The sequence below is a fragment of the Pantherophis guttatus genome, chromosome 4 (assembly GCF_059756535.1).
Source record: "Pantherophis guttatus breed Tessera chromosome 4, ASM5975653v1, whole genome shotgun sequence".
In the NCBI taxonomy this organism is placed as follows: domain Eukaryota; kingdom Metazoa; phylum Chordata; class Lepidosauria; order Squamata; family Colubridae; genus Pantherophis; species Pantherophis guttatus.
The window spans coordinates 132,041,396-132,057,018 of record NC_142066.1 but is presented as its reverse complement, the minus strand read 5'-3'; the positions used below and the strand labels follow the sequence as shown (position 1 = coordinate 132,057,018).

The 15,623-nt window shown below is 43.4% G+C and overlaps 1 long non-coding RNA gene across 1 annotated transcript; it reads right to left on the bottom strand.

The window, feature by feature from the left end:
• Nucleotides 1-7,714: 7,714 nt before the first annotated feature.
• On the bottom strand, nt 7,715-9,809 carry LOC148114352 (uncharacterized). Its single transcript, XR_015734063.1, has 2 exons — nt 9,735-9,809; nt 7,715-7,924 (listed from the first exon to the last, which is right to left on the bottom strand). It is a non-coding gene; the product is annotated as an uncharacterized LOC148114352 (long non-coding RNA).
• Between the last annotated feature and the right edge of the window lie 5,814 nt (nt 9,810-15,623).

Sequence of the window (15,623 nt, the reverse complement as noted above, 5' to 3'; positions counted from 1 at the left end):
CCCGGCGCTCTCCAGGGTTGCATCATAGGGCCAAAAACTCGGGGCCGCAGCCACGTTTCCTTTTGACCGTTGGCTGTGTGAACCCGCTTGCTGGAAAGCAAGAAAATAAAAGGCCTAGACTCTGCTAAGGGGGGGGAAACTTTGCACATCTATGTGGAAACTACGGATAGGAGGACCCTAAATCACTTCTGTAATTTTGTCCCGTTTGGTCTGTTGTTTCTTTTTTTTTAAACCACTTGTTAGGACCGCTTCCAAACTGGCTGACTAGGAATTCCAGGAGCTGTTCCCAGAGCATCTGGAAAGGAAGGGAAGCGAGCCCTCCTTCTGCGCCCCCCCACCTTCCGTTTAATCAAATTTGCGCGGTAAAGAATTCCTCGAACTAAATCCACACCATTTTTCAGTCTATTTCCGCTATACAGCGACTGAGGGAGGCTTCAAGGGAGTATAAAAAATAACCCCTGGCCGTTTTAAGTGTATCTTCCTTTTATTTCATTCATAAAAGTGAAGCGCTGGCCGTCAGCTGTAATCCACATGGAGTAAGAAGGCATGAAGTATTCGGAAAAGCGGAGCTTGGATTCGCCACATGCCTCACCTTTCCTCCAGTTTCTACCCGATCTCGATTAATTATCTTGCTCGCATACATGTACTTTTTTAAAAAGGTTTTTATTTTTTTCCCATAAACATATCTTAAATGTACAATTTGCATACACGTACTTGATGGAAAGCTCAGTCTCAAGAAATGAACAAATCTTCCCCAAAACATTTGCACGGGGCGTATCCAAGCAGAAGGAAATCTAGCCAGAGGAATGGGACTTACTCCTATAAAAGGCTGCATAGGATCCCAATAACGCTCACCTCTGTCTATCGATTTATAGATCTAGTTATTTCATACTAGATCCCATAGCCCTGCAGGATCGCAGAGCAATAGGGCTTACTGCAGAGGGGTGTATGGGATCTCATTAATGCTCACTTCGATTGATTGATTGATTGATTATTAAATTCCATGGCCCTGCAGGATCACAGATTTAAGGACTTGACCTTCGAGTTTTTTTCCTTCAGATCCAGCTGGTATGGTAATTGTTAGCCACTTTGTTAGTTTTTTTAAAAAGAGAGAAAATAAGTTGAGTTACAAGAATGTTTCCAGGGTAGCATTAGAAGAAAAAAAAGTTATGATGGCGGATGAAATCGTGCCTGGTTTTTGAGGCGCACCGCACAATTTGCTAGTCCCACCTAGGAGACCCTCCAGAAATACCAAGACCACCATTTGAGAAAGGGGGAGGGAGAGAGATCTTGGAAATCAGAGGGGTAAACCCCTTCACTTTGGGGCAGCAAATCCACCGAGCTCTATATTCATCAAGTGGGTTGAAAGCGCGCGTTTCTTTATTCAATTTCCACTACATACACTTGGCACCATTCCGAAGAGCTTATTACACCTCTTTTGCTCTCCAGCCAGCCCTATGGGAGCTGAAGAGCTGGATGGAGGGGAAGCAAAGGCAATGACTCCAGTTGGGAAAGGCGGCCTTCTCCCTTCAGGAATTTGCACAAAAATGACTATGGTGCTCGATACCTCCCGCTTTCTTCCCTGAGAAAGCGCTGCGGGTTTCCCAGGAGCTCGGGGTGGGGGCGTTTCCCGTAGTTGGCGTCTTGCCTCTGCTTCCACTAACAGCATTTGAGGCGCAGCCCAGAGAGAAGGGATAGAGGAAGAGCCCCCTTTATGCTCTCGCTTAGCCTCTTAGCCAGGAGCAGGAAACCCCCAGCTTCTTGGGTCAGAGATCTTCCTCTCTTGAATGAAAATGGATTGGCAGGGGGACTGGGTGGGGCAGCTTTTGAAGCCAGGTTGAACTTTAGGATTGCGCAGGCTAGCAACCGCAGGAAAAGGGGCAGGGTACCTCCCCTTTACTGCCTTTCCCAGAGGAGTAGCCGCTGTGTTTGGGGAAATGGAAGAAAGGGTAGGCGCCAATACGGGCTCCAAGTGTGGTTTACGAGGGCCGATCTTGCAAGAGGGTAAATGTCCCCCTGGGAGTTCCCCACTAGAATCACTCGGTCTGGGGAAAAGAAGAAAAGGGTTCCTGGGATGGAAGGGTAAACCTGCCACCCTGAACAGGAGGAAGGCGTGGAAGAGACCAGGAGGCCTTCGCCTGGCAGTCCCCAGGTGCAGTCCCCATTCAGAGCCCAAGACGAAATTCTTGGCCCCTCAGGCAAGTGAGCATCCTTCATTGGGGCCCAACCAGAAAGTCAGTCCAACAACATCACCATCCCAGCTTCTCTTCGAGGGATCGAAGCGATGCCCTTGCACTAGCCCACAGTCTCTGAACCGGAGAGCCTTTCCTTTCTCAGGGGCTAGAAAGTCAAGATGTGAGACCCTCAGAGCCGACTGCCCAGCCAGCCAACGGGGAGTGGGGAGAGGAAGAGGGCGATTGCGGCCGTTTTTCCAAGGCTGAATTTCCAAGGCGTCTTAGTTTCTTCACTGATTCAGAGCATAATTACGTGACTTGGAGGGTGGGGGGGAGAGAGAGGGAAAAAAGAGAAGATGATCAGATTCCATGTTCCTTTGTTACGACCCCTATTTCCCGGGGCAGGGAGATGGATCACTGAAAAAGAAAACAATCATTCTCCAAATAAATAAATAAAATTCTCCAAATGAGCAGATTTGGGTTTCTCGCTGCTGGCGCTGTATTCAAATTCTGAACTAGGGAAGGGAGGTAGCATGTGTTTTCCGAAGTGATTGTGTTTGTATTCACTCCCTAGACGCCCCAGATTTGAATGGGTTCCCGGTGCAGTCTCCGCGTATTCCGCACGGAGCCCCATAGAATTCAACTGGTTTATTTCTCGTTCTTACTCCTGCACCGTAACTACTAATAGAGTCCTTGCAAGGTTGTCCTAAACCCGAATATACATTCTGAAACATCCCTCCCCATCCCTATGTCCTTGAGCAAGACTTTCTGCCGATATTCTGCCAAGAAAACTGGGGAAGGACCCAGCGAAGCTCTCCAGCTCCGGATGGTTCGTTGGGGGCACCAAGCCCCGAAATTGCGGAGGACAGAGCAGACCTAACGGGAGGCATTGGCCTCCGCATTCCCCCCTTGTCTCTAGCCCTGGAATTCCGCGGTGGGAAAAGAGCAAACAAGCTCGAGAGGCGGCTTTGCAGTTCCTCTTCCCTCAGGATGCCTAGATAACTCTCTGACCCTGCTACAAAAAGATTTTTCTTCACTCCCTTTTGTAAGTGGCTCAGCTCGGGGACCGTTCTGGGGTCCCCTAGGTGCTTTCCTTATCAACTAAAAAGGGTGCCGCTTTTCTTCCGATCCCCCAAATTCGCCAAAAGGCAAATTCCTCACAAGTGATGGGGATTCAGATAGAAAGATTTTTGTAGATTCGGGTGACCTAATCAAGATTTGGATTCTTGAGCGGGGTGAAGGATCAAGGATTCTGCCATTCCTGTTCATTGTTTGCCCAGCGCTTAATACCGATATAGAGATTTTGCTTATCCAGAAGACGACAGATCCTTAGAGAATAATTGGGCATGTGATTGGATTTTGGAACGATTCCCAGAAGTTTAGCAAGGAAAGTTGGTTGTTTAGTTAGACTCCGGCACCACGAAATTTCGGCACCCCATCTCGTGGGGTTTTTGCGTTTTAGACCCTTCGTTCTTCCATCCCGAAGTAAACCCCACTTCTTCGATTCTCACTCGGTGGGAATGTGGGCCTTTCTTTTGCGCCCCGGTGTCCTACCACTTAGGCTGACCACTGAGCCTCAAGACTACTTGTCTGTTGGGCAGCGAAGAGATGCCGCTGCCTCGTCTTTTCTAGCAATAGATGGATTTTAGAGCTCCGGAGTGGAATATTACTAAAGATGACCGCGCAGGGCCATCATTCCCTCCGCATCATAATTTATCCAGCAGAAGGGGGAGATATTTATTTCCCGATCAAAGAAAGTCACACACACTCACACAAATATCCGCTGTTCCTGCCCCAACTTTCTGATGTGTCATTAGAAGAGGCGTCTTGGAAGAACTCTGTCCCGCCCTCCCCACCACCCAGCCGCCGCCGCCGCCGCCGCCGCCGCCGCTTTCGCTTGGCTGCGGATTGGCCAAGCCTCTTTTCGCACCACACCTGCCCGTTGACCGAGATCGAAGTTGTGTAAAAAAAAACAAAAAACCGGAGCTCATTGCCCCATCCCCGCCACCCTTAAACTAAACGGATAGTGGCCTAATCCCTTTCAGGCTGGTGGCAGCCACCGTTTGGGCTGTGTCCTCCGCTCAAAGTCCTTCAAATTGTCCATATAGCAAGGACGGCGTATTTTCATGGTCGAAGCCACCAGAAGTGCAAGCAACAAATTTTCCTAGAATGATGATGCCCACCCACTCACCCTGCCCTCCTGGGAGATGTGACCATCCCCATAATCCTTAGACGCCCCTTCCCTGAAATGACAGCAGGTACACCGACTCCACAAATCTACCGCTCCCTCTTTAGGCAACATTTCGAACAGGGCTTACCGGGATTTCTTGGTAACCAAGGTAGAATTTTCTGTCTTTGCAGCTCGCAGCAAAGAAAGCGAATGCTTCCCGGCCATTTCATCACTTGGCACCAACGTTTTAGAGGTCCAGTTCCTATTTCAAATGCAATAAATCCAACTGGCTTAACTATTGAAAGGATTGAGTTTCGTAAATGGTCTTGTTCCGTTTCCAAAGCGAAGGTGTGCAGCATTTCAAGTTTTTCAGGCTTACGAGCAAAATGTAAAACCTTAGCCTAGCCAGTTTGCTCTTGAAATCAAACGTTTAAACATAATGCCATGTTAAAGTAAGTCCTATGTTGTGCCAGTAATATGAGTGTAATTTCTGACTTTTGTACAAAATGGATGGATGGATGGAAGGATGGATGGATGGATGGATGGATGGATGGAAGGAAGGAAGGAAGGAAGGAAGGAAGGAAGGAAGGAAGGAAGGATCTTGTTATTTAATATTTAATTGAATTTTCCAAAGGGAAGTTTGCAAGATCTCAAATTAAGTTTGAAAACAAGTAAAATCTTGTTGATTTCAAATTTCTGAAGCTTCCTCTTTAGGCTCAGACACACACACACTTTCCAGTCCTCAAAGCTCTTTTGTCTCTTCAGTTCACAAATGTCCAGAATTTGTTGTTAGTTGCCATGTTCTATTAATTGGTCAGTAGGGAAGGAAGAAAGATCAGGAAACAATTTTCTTCCTTTCTTATCCTGAAGCAAATATTGGGATGACACATTGATTTCACCCTTAATCAGTCTTTATTCTTGCCCATTCTTAATTGTTTGGTCCTTTCTTTAATAAGTGAAATAGCTTTCATGATAAGCAGTTTTCCTCCCTTTGGAAATTTTGAACTGCAAGGACAAGATCCAGTGTGAAATAATTCCCATCAGTTTAGGCAGGCAAGCTAAACATAGTGAGTAAAACACCAAGGGCATTGACTTTGGAGCTTTTTTATTATCAAACCAATCTCTCTGAAAAGTATTTACCTCTCTGAAATAAAACTTGGCCTTTCACTTTGCTGATAATGGAGCCTGTTTATGCACCCTAAAACTTCCACTGTGGAACTCTTGCAAGAATTGGATGAATGTTTGAAGCAATCTTCAACTGGATGAAGATTGAAGCAGTCTTTTGGGGATCCTTTTAAAGACAAACTTGTGGATTAATAGATCTGCTTTGAAATGCAGTAAACCAGATTGTCTGCGTTTTGGAATCTTCCTTTGAATGGCTTCCTGCTTTCTTTCCACTCCACCACCTCCCCCCTGTAACAAACACACACACAGAGAGAGAGAGGGGGGGAGGGAGAGAGGGAGGGAGAGAGAGAGAGAATTTCCTTGAGAACCTCAGGAACCATTTCAGTGTACTGAATGAAGGAATAACACTATTTAATATTTACAGCCGTGCAAACTTTTATTGCAAGGCTGGATTCAGCAGCAACAAATTGCCTCAACAATGTCATCTCTGCACATGTAATCAATTTCTCTCATGTATTGACTGTGTGTAGATATCCTTAAGCATGATTTTACTTAACCCTAGCCTAGTTTCTTAAATAAATCATGATAGGCAGCTCTAGCTCATTAAGCCACAAAAGTGCAAACTACATTTTGAGTAAGCTTCTTGTGCAAGAGGGGTCTGTAAATTCAGCAGCATCAACATCCTTCTTCTTTCTCCTTTTTAACCCCATTAGAAGCTCACAGGGCAATAATAGACTCAGAAGTAGCCCCATCACCTCCTTTCTCATTGGGACAGTGACAAATCTGGGACTAGGCCTTGCCTGCAACTGGCTGGTCTGAAGACCTATCTCTCCCCAGCTTCTTTTCTGGGCCTCACTTTTGCCCCACTGGTCTGACTAAACACCCACTGGTGTTTAACCTGCCCCAGACACTGGTGTTTAACCTGCCCATTGTGTTTAACCTGGTTAAACACAAGGGGCATGGACCAGACTGCCAGGAGTGACCTGCTTATCTGAGCTGCAGCCATATCTTTTCACACATGCCCTTCCTCCACTCTCCTGGTCTGAAAGAGACTGCAAAGAGGCAATGAGGAACTTCCATTCCCAGCCACCCACCCCAGCTGAGACGCTTCATCCAGGCCTGTGATAAGGAGACCTTGTATGGGAGATAAAAGGGAAGAGAAGTGGAGAGAAAAATCTAAGAAGGATGAACTCCCCCAGCTGCAGCATCAAAGGAGTGAACCAGCTGGAGCCCAAGAAGAAGCTAGCCAAAATTTCCAGTTCCTTGCTCAGGTGGAGCCTTGGGGAAACTGGAACTCCAAAACCACTTTTTTCCCCCTCTGCAAGGGGCATTTTCTTTTTAAGAGGGAAGCTTTACTTGCAAATGCGAGGGGTTGTTCAGGTTGGCCCAGCTGTAATTGCTGCACTGTTACCTCTGCTGCCAAAAGCAGGCAGCTGGCATCCTCCACCTCTTCCATTTGTTATTTTAAATTGGAAGATAAGGACCCGTAGAGGGGAAAGAATGAGATAGAATAAAAGAAGAGGTGGCTGTTAATTAATTCTGTCTATAATCAGAAATTCAAGAATGACTTCAGTTCCCATAACTTTCTAACCAGTATGCCAAGAGCAACATATTATGAAAATTGTACCTGAACTAAACATATGAAGAGCAGCAGGTGCTCTAGCTGTGCTTTACACCAGGTAATAATAAATCCAATCCCATTCTTTTCCATAGCTTCTCCCCCCCCCCCCCATCTGTTGTGCTACAGTTTCCTTGCCAGATTTCTAACTTGGGGAAAAAATGATAGTCTGCAGTGTAATATGAACAGAGGGTTCTGAGTTGGAGGAGCTTACCACAAAATGGAAATGCATTGGAAATTATTTCTTTGAATTCTCAGAAAACTTTATGCAGCTTTGTAAAGTATGCTGAGAAAATTTTCTTCATAGATGGGGGAAAGATAAGAATCTGATTTGCTTCATATGGTGAGCTGAATTCAGGCTAAGACTATATCCTTGACTGGGATCAGCCTGATCCTTATTCATTAATTGGTTGATTCTATCAGTGTTTGATTGTGCCATAACTGCTTTTGCCTTAAGTAATTTCTTGTGTCTCTGGGCAGAAAACAAGAAATAAAACCAGAAAACAACAGAACAACATATAATTCAAAAGAACCTGACATGAAAAATATCAATTCAAAAACCATTCTTGATCCTAGACTCTGAAGAAGTGCTGGGATTACAAGGAATGAAGATCTGTTGAGTCAGAATGGAGCTGATTTCTATGTAATATATTTAATACATATACATGTTTATAAATTTATATATTAACTTTAATATTGCAATTGTGATTTCCATGGGTACTGCATATTTTCAAAGGGTAATGGATGAAATGTTATGTGGACAAACTCACTCAGGTTGAGTTCCTCAAGCACTAGCAAACATTAAAAAATAACAGGATGGTGGAATATTCGAAGTTCCTAGATGAAGAGGTAGATAAAAGCACAGAAGAAGGAGGAGGAGGAGAAAGAGGAGGAGGAGGAGGAGGAGAAGGAGAAGGAGAAGGAGAAGGAGAAGGAGAAGGAGGAGAAATAATTACATTCAAGACTACATTTTTAAACAATAATATTTGTCTTCATTAATCTGATAGTTTCTTATTGGTTACTTGCTGATTTAAAAATGTACTGTTTTGCATATTCACACAGCAGAAAAAACAATCCTTTCACAGTCTTGTTTACATTTAGGTTAGATGTTTTATTTATTTTTTTCTTTATAACTTTATGTATTGGTTAACTTTTTCCTATTCATTTTTGTATTAAAAAAAAGGAAAATCATTTAAGCCTGATTATCTTCAGTGTGCTTCACTTTTTACTAGATATTAGATTGCATTAAATGTTAGTTACCTTTTTAAAGAGTTATTTTCTTTGTAGTATTCCTACAGTCAGGACAGATTAAAGTGTAAATCTCTTGCTCTTTCAGATATTAAATGTGCCTGAAAATGGAATAGTAAAGGATTGGTAAACCTTGCCCAGTGAGTAATTGTAGGAATACTTGACTACTGTTGGCCTCCCAATTGTTTCTCTGTCCAAATCTGCTGCTTTTCTTCTTATTCTGAAACCTCCATTAATAGATTGAGGATTCAGCATGACTATACTAAAAAATTGGCCATAATGCTTTCTGCATATTCTAGAAGTTACAACAGAACTTGTGAATAGTGACTAAGGCCATTTGTGGCTAGGCACAAAAACTATATGTTACAACTAGGATGCAAAGGTACCCGTCTTTGGTTTCTATTCACTGGGAAAGGCCAGTGGGCCTGAGCCTTTCAGAGACAGCTTGGAATGGAGAATTTGAATTGAATTGAACTGAAGGCTCTTGCTGTGTTCTCACCAAGAGTGTCCCACCAAGGATTTTTTTTTTCCTTTTCTTAGAGTAGAGCGATTATGGCTGTTGTTTTTAAGTTGGGGTTGTATACTCCGTGGGTGTTTATTTTTAAGAAATGATAAGAGTCTGTCATGATCTTGTAACAAACTGCCCTGCAGATGAAAACATCTCTGATAAACATCCTAATATTTTATTTTTCAGCCAAAATTATTTTTTAAAAAAAGAGAAAACATCACAGAAGCACAAACAGTAAGCCTAGTTTTAGTCAAAACAGAAGAATCTTTCCAGATGTATAATGTCATTTTTGTTTGATTTATGCAAGTTGTTTCAGAAACTTGGACTATACTTGGGGGAAAATGAGAGGTAGATATGGCCCATCTTCAAGGTTGATGTGAACAACTGAACCACAGAACATTTCTGAATAAGTAAATATGAGCCAAGAGAATCTTCAAAGGAAAAAGACACACAGAGAGAAGCCCACCCTCATGGAAATGAGGACAGGGATTCTTGCCCAAGGTTACAAGCCTGGGAGAGCTGCAGAACTTCTGACACTGTCCCAGTGAACAAGACAGCTTGCCAAAATAGCTCTTTGGTCTATCCATGGACCTTGTCCTTCTTGTCCAGAAGACGAAACTGAACAATTTCTATAGCCACCTAATCAGAAATAAAGTGCCAGGATAGTAATACTTCTGGTACTTTTTAGACAAATTATCCAAATAGTTGTAGAAGGACTCCCATGAGTTAACTGGTAGACTGCAGTCCATTTCTACTCTCTTTGGCTCAGTTGCTTAGAGCTTCATTCCCCACCCACCCAAATCTTCTGAAAGTTGAGAACAGGAAACACCATGGTATCACCAGATGCTTTGCTCTACAACTCCCAATACTACTGACCTTGGTTATACTTACTGAGGCTTGTGGGACTTACGGTCCATATGAAGGTCATGAGGTTGCAATCCGCTGGGTTAGAGTGATACAGTCAGCCCTGTGCAAATAACACCCTATGGGTAGGAGAAAGTGGGGGAGGGGAATGTTGGAGCAGATCAAGTTCCATATTGTGAATCAGAAAGTTTAGACATTGTTTCTCAAAATTGGTAATTTTAAAATGTGTGGACTTCAACTCCCACAATTCCCAACCATTTTAGATAGATGGATGGATGGAAAGCTATATAAACAGACAGACAATAACCTACAGCTGGAATCCTACATGGGAATAGAATCTGCTAGATGCTTTGGGGTGGAAATTAGGGACTTAACCCAAAGACAAATTGACATAAACTATGCCTGGATGGATAGATGCTAGTTTGGATCAACTGTTACTGAAACACAACCTTTGGTTTTTAATGTCCAAAGTTTATTTGAAAGCAAGATAATTCCAGTAGAATTTGCTGAAGCCAAATATAGATTGGTTCCTCTATAATTTTATACCAGAATAAAATTGGCCTGCTTTACATTTATGTTACAAGATTATATAAAAATTGTAGATGAAGGACAGTTCCTCTTTGCTTAACCTTTGTAACATTCTTTGTATTCTATTATATACAGCTAAGAAGATAGTATTCAACACTTAGGTGAGTACTTAAAGTAAGGGCTTGCTACAGAAATCTTATGCAACATTAAATGTGTTAATTGATATTTAAGGTACAACAGGATGTCTTGCCTCTTTTTAATTTCATACAGACATCTATATCAAACAACCTCCCCATGGACATTAGGTGAGCTCTCACTAGGAACAGTTTCCACCATAAATTAAAAACCTATTTGTTTGCCCAGATCTTCTCTTGATTTCCTTTCTGTTTTTCCACCAGCTGGCCTACTACTGTTGTGGTAGTTGTTATCTATATTTCTACGATGTAACCTCTTTAATACAACTTTTTAATACGTCAATAGATAGGCAGCATCTGGTATGACATTGTTCCCTTATTTGGATCTGAGAAAATTGGTTGTTGATTTGTGTTTGCTGCATGTGGATGTATAGGCATTCTTAAAAGAATTATTGAATTGAAATAGTTTTTTTTTTTATCTTATTTTCAAAGATCCCATTGCTTCTTTTTGCCTGGATAATTTACCTGAGTAAATGAGAGTTTTAATACAAATGCACAACAACATTTCCTGATCACTGCTTTCACTTTTTGACTAGAAGCAGTTTTCACAAACAGAAGGACACAGTGCCTTCGAGCATGAACAAAGTTCCTCCCATCTCAAGAGACTTATGCAACACATGAAATCAATGGAAGGTTTTCTTCCTAACCTAATTGCTATGTGGGGAGGATTTGGGGTGCCACAGCATGCATAGAAAATAGGGTTAATACTTCCCTCCTAATTAACCTCTCATGGAAGCACCCCCTCTCACCCTCCCATATGGCAATTAAATTTAGAGAAATGTTTTGTGTTAGCACACGTGGAAGCCTTTTTTCCCTAATCTTGATTGCCACATGGGGAGATTGTCTAAGAATTGCAGCCTGTGGGGGAAAGAATGCTTAACCCTTCCGTCTCTGCAATTCATTCTAAAAATGTTCTTCCCAGATGCCTAGCAATTTAGCTCTGGATGGGGGATTTCAGTTGGCACTTATGGAAATCCAGACTTCTAGCAAATACAAGTGAGGGCCTATAAAATGAATTCTGAGTTAAGACATTTGGGCAATGCTTAGAAACACTCAAATGTGGGAGTAAGCTCCACTGAACTCAATGGGAGTAATTTATGAGTCAACATTTGTAGGATTGCCTTGCAAATAGCTTCAGGTATTTCCCTTCTATAGACCCTGGTCTAGCCATCTTTGAGGTGGCATAAAATAATGCCAGGATAACATTTGTTGACTCCTATACTCTATACCAGTTTGGAGAAACTGCCAGATGGCCTTGTTCAGATTGTGAACTGGCCAGTTACAGTACATCTGTGCAGGTAAGATGTTTGACTTTCCTGCCCTTCCCTTTCAACACATCATCAGCTAAGGGGGAAAACATCCATCAATGGAACACTGCAGCTGGAATGGGGAAGGTCTGGTTGTAGGATTCTGTCTGGCTTTCCTAGGATGGTTAGCCTCCTTTCTTTTAAGTGAAATAGGAAAATAAAAGACCCAGACCCAGGGAGAAAGGAGCAGATTGGACAACAAGCAAGATCCTATGAAATAGCTGCAGTTTGTCTGCCTCTCTTATTTAAGTGACAAGTGAAAAAAAGGAATCCATAAACTGGCAAATAACCAACATACCCCCAGTTTACCACCATCCCTTATTAATTTTGTAATGGACAGTGCAATAAGCAAAAGCAGGATCACTGACTGGAAATAAAAGCTAGATTTTTAAAATACTATTAATGCAGAAAGGCTTAAAAACACAGTTTTCCCTTCCTCAGATCTCTCTCCTTTTTTCTAGGTTGTTAAAAATAGAGAGAAGATGACATCCAAATGGGGCAGGATTGGGTGGGAAGTTGACAGATATGGGAAGAACTTGGGAAAGAAAGTGTTAATGGAAAGGGCAAAGGCTGGGAAAAAAACGGTTGCAGGAAGGCTGGCTAGTGACCAGAGGAATGGGAGGGGGGTATCCCTGTCTCCCAACACTCCAAAGATATACCTCCAGCCACACACACCCAGTGGGTCACATGATCTCTCCTTCAAGATAATGAGTGACATACTTTACACACTTTGAAGCTACAGCAGGAGTGGTGTCTACTTAAGGGATGGGGGAGCACCTATTATTTTAAACAGGACATCTCATGTGAAGTTATGGCTGCATCTATACTCATAGGCTGGGAGAAGGAAGCGATAATCTATGAAGGCTAGAAAGAAATTGAATGTTTTCAGAGCATGATGGTGTTGGGCTAAAGTGCCCACAGGCAACAAGGTTCTCCATATATGCTGGTAACAAGTGTCCTGGACAACTTTTGTCCTGCATAACTGGTTGTCTACGTTTATTTGTTGTGTTTCAGTATATGGCACTATTTATAGCCTGATCCTGAGAGGAAAGCTTCTAACAATAAATGTTGAGAAACAACAATTAAATACTTGAAGTAAAAAGGTAATATATATCCAAGCAGGGCATGGATATCATGAAAACTGATGTGGTTTGCCAAAATAGAAAACCATGGAGAGATACTGTAGGTACTGCTGTTGTGCATTAGTGAAAGCTGTATTTCCTTTTCTTATCTCTTGCCTTATAATTTCTTTAGTTTATAATTTATTGTCCTTTGCATACCATCACATAGGAAGTATTTACAAGAGGGCAAATATGAAATTCTTGCAGAGTGCAGCTGATTTAGGAGGAAGGGATGTTCAAGAGACTAGCACCCAAGCCCAGGAAGAAAAACAGATAAAATCTCCACTAATGGCTCCCCTCACGCTGTTTCTTCTCAGCCCTATACAGGTAGTCCTCGACTGACAACAGTTCATTTAATGACCATTCAAAGCAACAATGGCACTGAAAAAAGTGACTTATGACCATTTCTCAGACTTATGACCATTGCAGCATTCCCATGATCACATAATTTACATTTGGATGCTTGACAACTGACTCACATTTATGATGGTTGCAGTGTCCTGGGGTCATGTGATCCCCCTTTTTTAACCTTCTGACAAGCAAAATCAATGGGGAAACCAGATTCACTTGGCAACTGTGTTACTAATTTAAGAACCGCAATGATTCACTTAACAAATATGGCAAGAAAAGTCATAAATCGAACAAAACTCACTTAACAAATCTCTCAATTAGCAACATATGTTTTGGGCTCAATTGTGGTTATAAGTTGAGGACTACTTGCATTGCTGTATGGATGAGTGGAAATCATTTATTTTTCTCTCTGTTTCTCAGATTTCTCCAAGGAGCTGCAGATGAATGTTTCTATTTTATTTTCACAACTTCTTAGTTTAAGCTGAGAAGATTCTGGAGGCTGTTCAGGCTAAACAAGATGGTTAGGGAATTCCTGGATATCCATTCATCTTAAAGATGCTAAGATTGAAAAATTCTGGCCTAGAAGTTTCATAATTAAATGGGAGGGGGTCAAATTAGGGTCACCCCATTCCTGACTACAACATATTAGATGATTTCAGATAATTCCCTGGAGCTGGAGCCGGCCATCCCAACTGATATTTCCTCAATGCAAGACAAAAAAACACTGAAACCATAAAGCAAAGGGAGGGATTGGGGGGGAGGTGAGAAGACAGGGACTAGATCAGGGGTCACCAACTGTTTGGACCTCAGGGACCACTAAATTCAGAATTTTAAGTCCCGCGGACCACTAATATGATCTGCCTAATGACAGAGCTGTTGGGCGTGGCTAGGTGGTCATGTGACTGGATGGGCATGGCCAATTTGATGTCACTCACATTAAGGGGTGCCTCACCAGCGTCTACTCGCCCCTCCCCTCCCAGCCACTCCTCGCCTACCCACCCCAGCTCCTTAGGCCCCCAACAGGAAGCAGTTGTTGGAGCTAAGCAGCCACCATGAGAAAGAGTTGGCAAAACAGTTGGCTCAGTTCAAATTGGATCTGATTGAGGAGGAGGCTCAGCAGAAGCACCTCACTGAGGACTATGAGCATAGGCTTTCCAAGCAGAGGGAGGACCTGCAGGAGTGCAAGACTAGGTACAGCGCCTGGAGGCTCAGCTGAGCTGAGATGGTCAGCCAGTTCCAGGCCATGATGCAGTCCCACTGGAACAAGGCCCTCTGGCTCTTTGCAATCTGCGGCACTTCCCTCCAGCCTTCGCCCAAAGCCCCACATCAGGAGGCTGAAACAGACCCCAAGTTGGAATTTCTGTCCCCTCTGACCAGCACAAAAAAATCTGAAGAGGGAGACTCTCTGCAGCAACACAAATGTTTATTGCACGTATTCAACCCAGGAGCTGTAGTTTGAGGACCCCTGATTTAGTGCAATATAAAAAATGCAAATAATTTTTCTGTGGACCACCAAAATTTTCTCACGGACCACCAGTGGTCCACAGACCACCAGTTGGTGACCGCTAGACTAGATGACAGTCCCCAGGCCATTTTGTGGTACTTGGGGTCTGGGGCCAAGTGTTCCTTTAATCACTAACTCTCTTTTCTCTCTGCAGTCTCTGTGGATGCAATTTTCCCCTTTATACTGTATTTTTTTGGTCCACTGATGTAGGAAAACTATAAAAATAAGTATTGAAATTCTGATGATTATTCTAATCTTGAATGAGACATCAGTGCAATTTATCTTACTATCCCAGAACAACTGACACCCCCCCATACACACACACACACACACACACACACCAAGGTTTGATGGAGCCCCTCTCCTAATTGATAAGGTATTCTCGGATTAGGAAAAAGAAGTCCCTCCAAATCAGACCTCCCTTCTCAGAGATACCCTCCATTGGCCTTCTTGAGGACCCAAGCTACTACAGCGCCCACCCACCCACCCCCACCCCTGCAGCACTCAGCGGGAGCTGCCCAGTCCGCTGGGCTCAGAAGCAGCTGTTTGGCCCCAGCCAGAACAAAGGGCGAGCCGTGTAGGAGAAAACTAGCAGAAGAAAAGAAAGCCCGCAATGATTCCCCTTCCTTAGGGGTGGAGATGGGGGGGGCAAGTCCCAGCACGTTCGGTGGTCCCTCCAGCATCTGCCTTTCTAAGCACAAAGCCGGCCACTTCTTCACCCTCTAGAAACAGAGGCCCGGATCTGGGTGGAGTGGGGCCTGCCAACATCTCCCCCACCTCCCGCGCGGGAAGATTCTAAATGCTCCCGAGATCGCAAAGAGAGATCTGCTTGGAACAGAGAATCTGGGCAGAAAGAGTCACGTTGGGATCTCCGCCTCGCCCCACCCTAGTACGGACACTGATTGTTACAA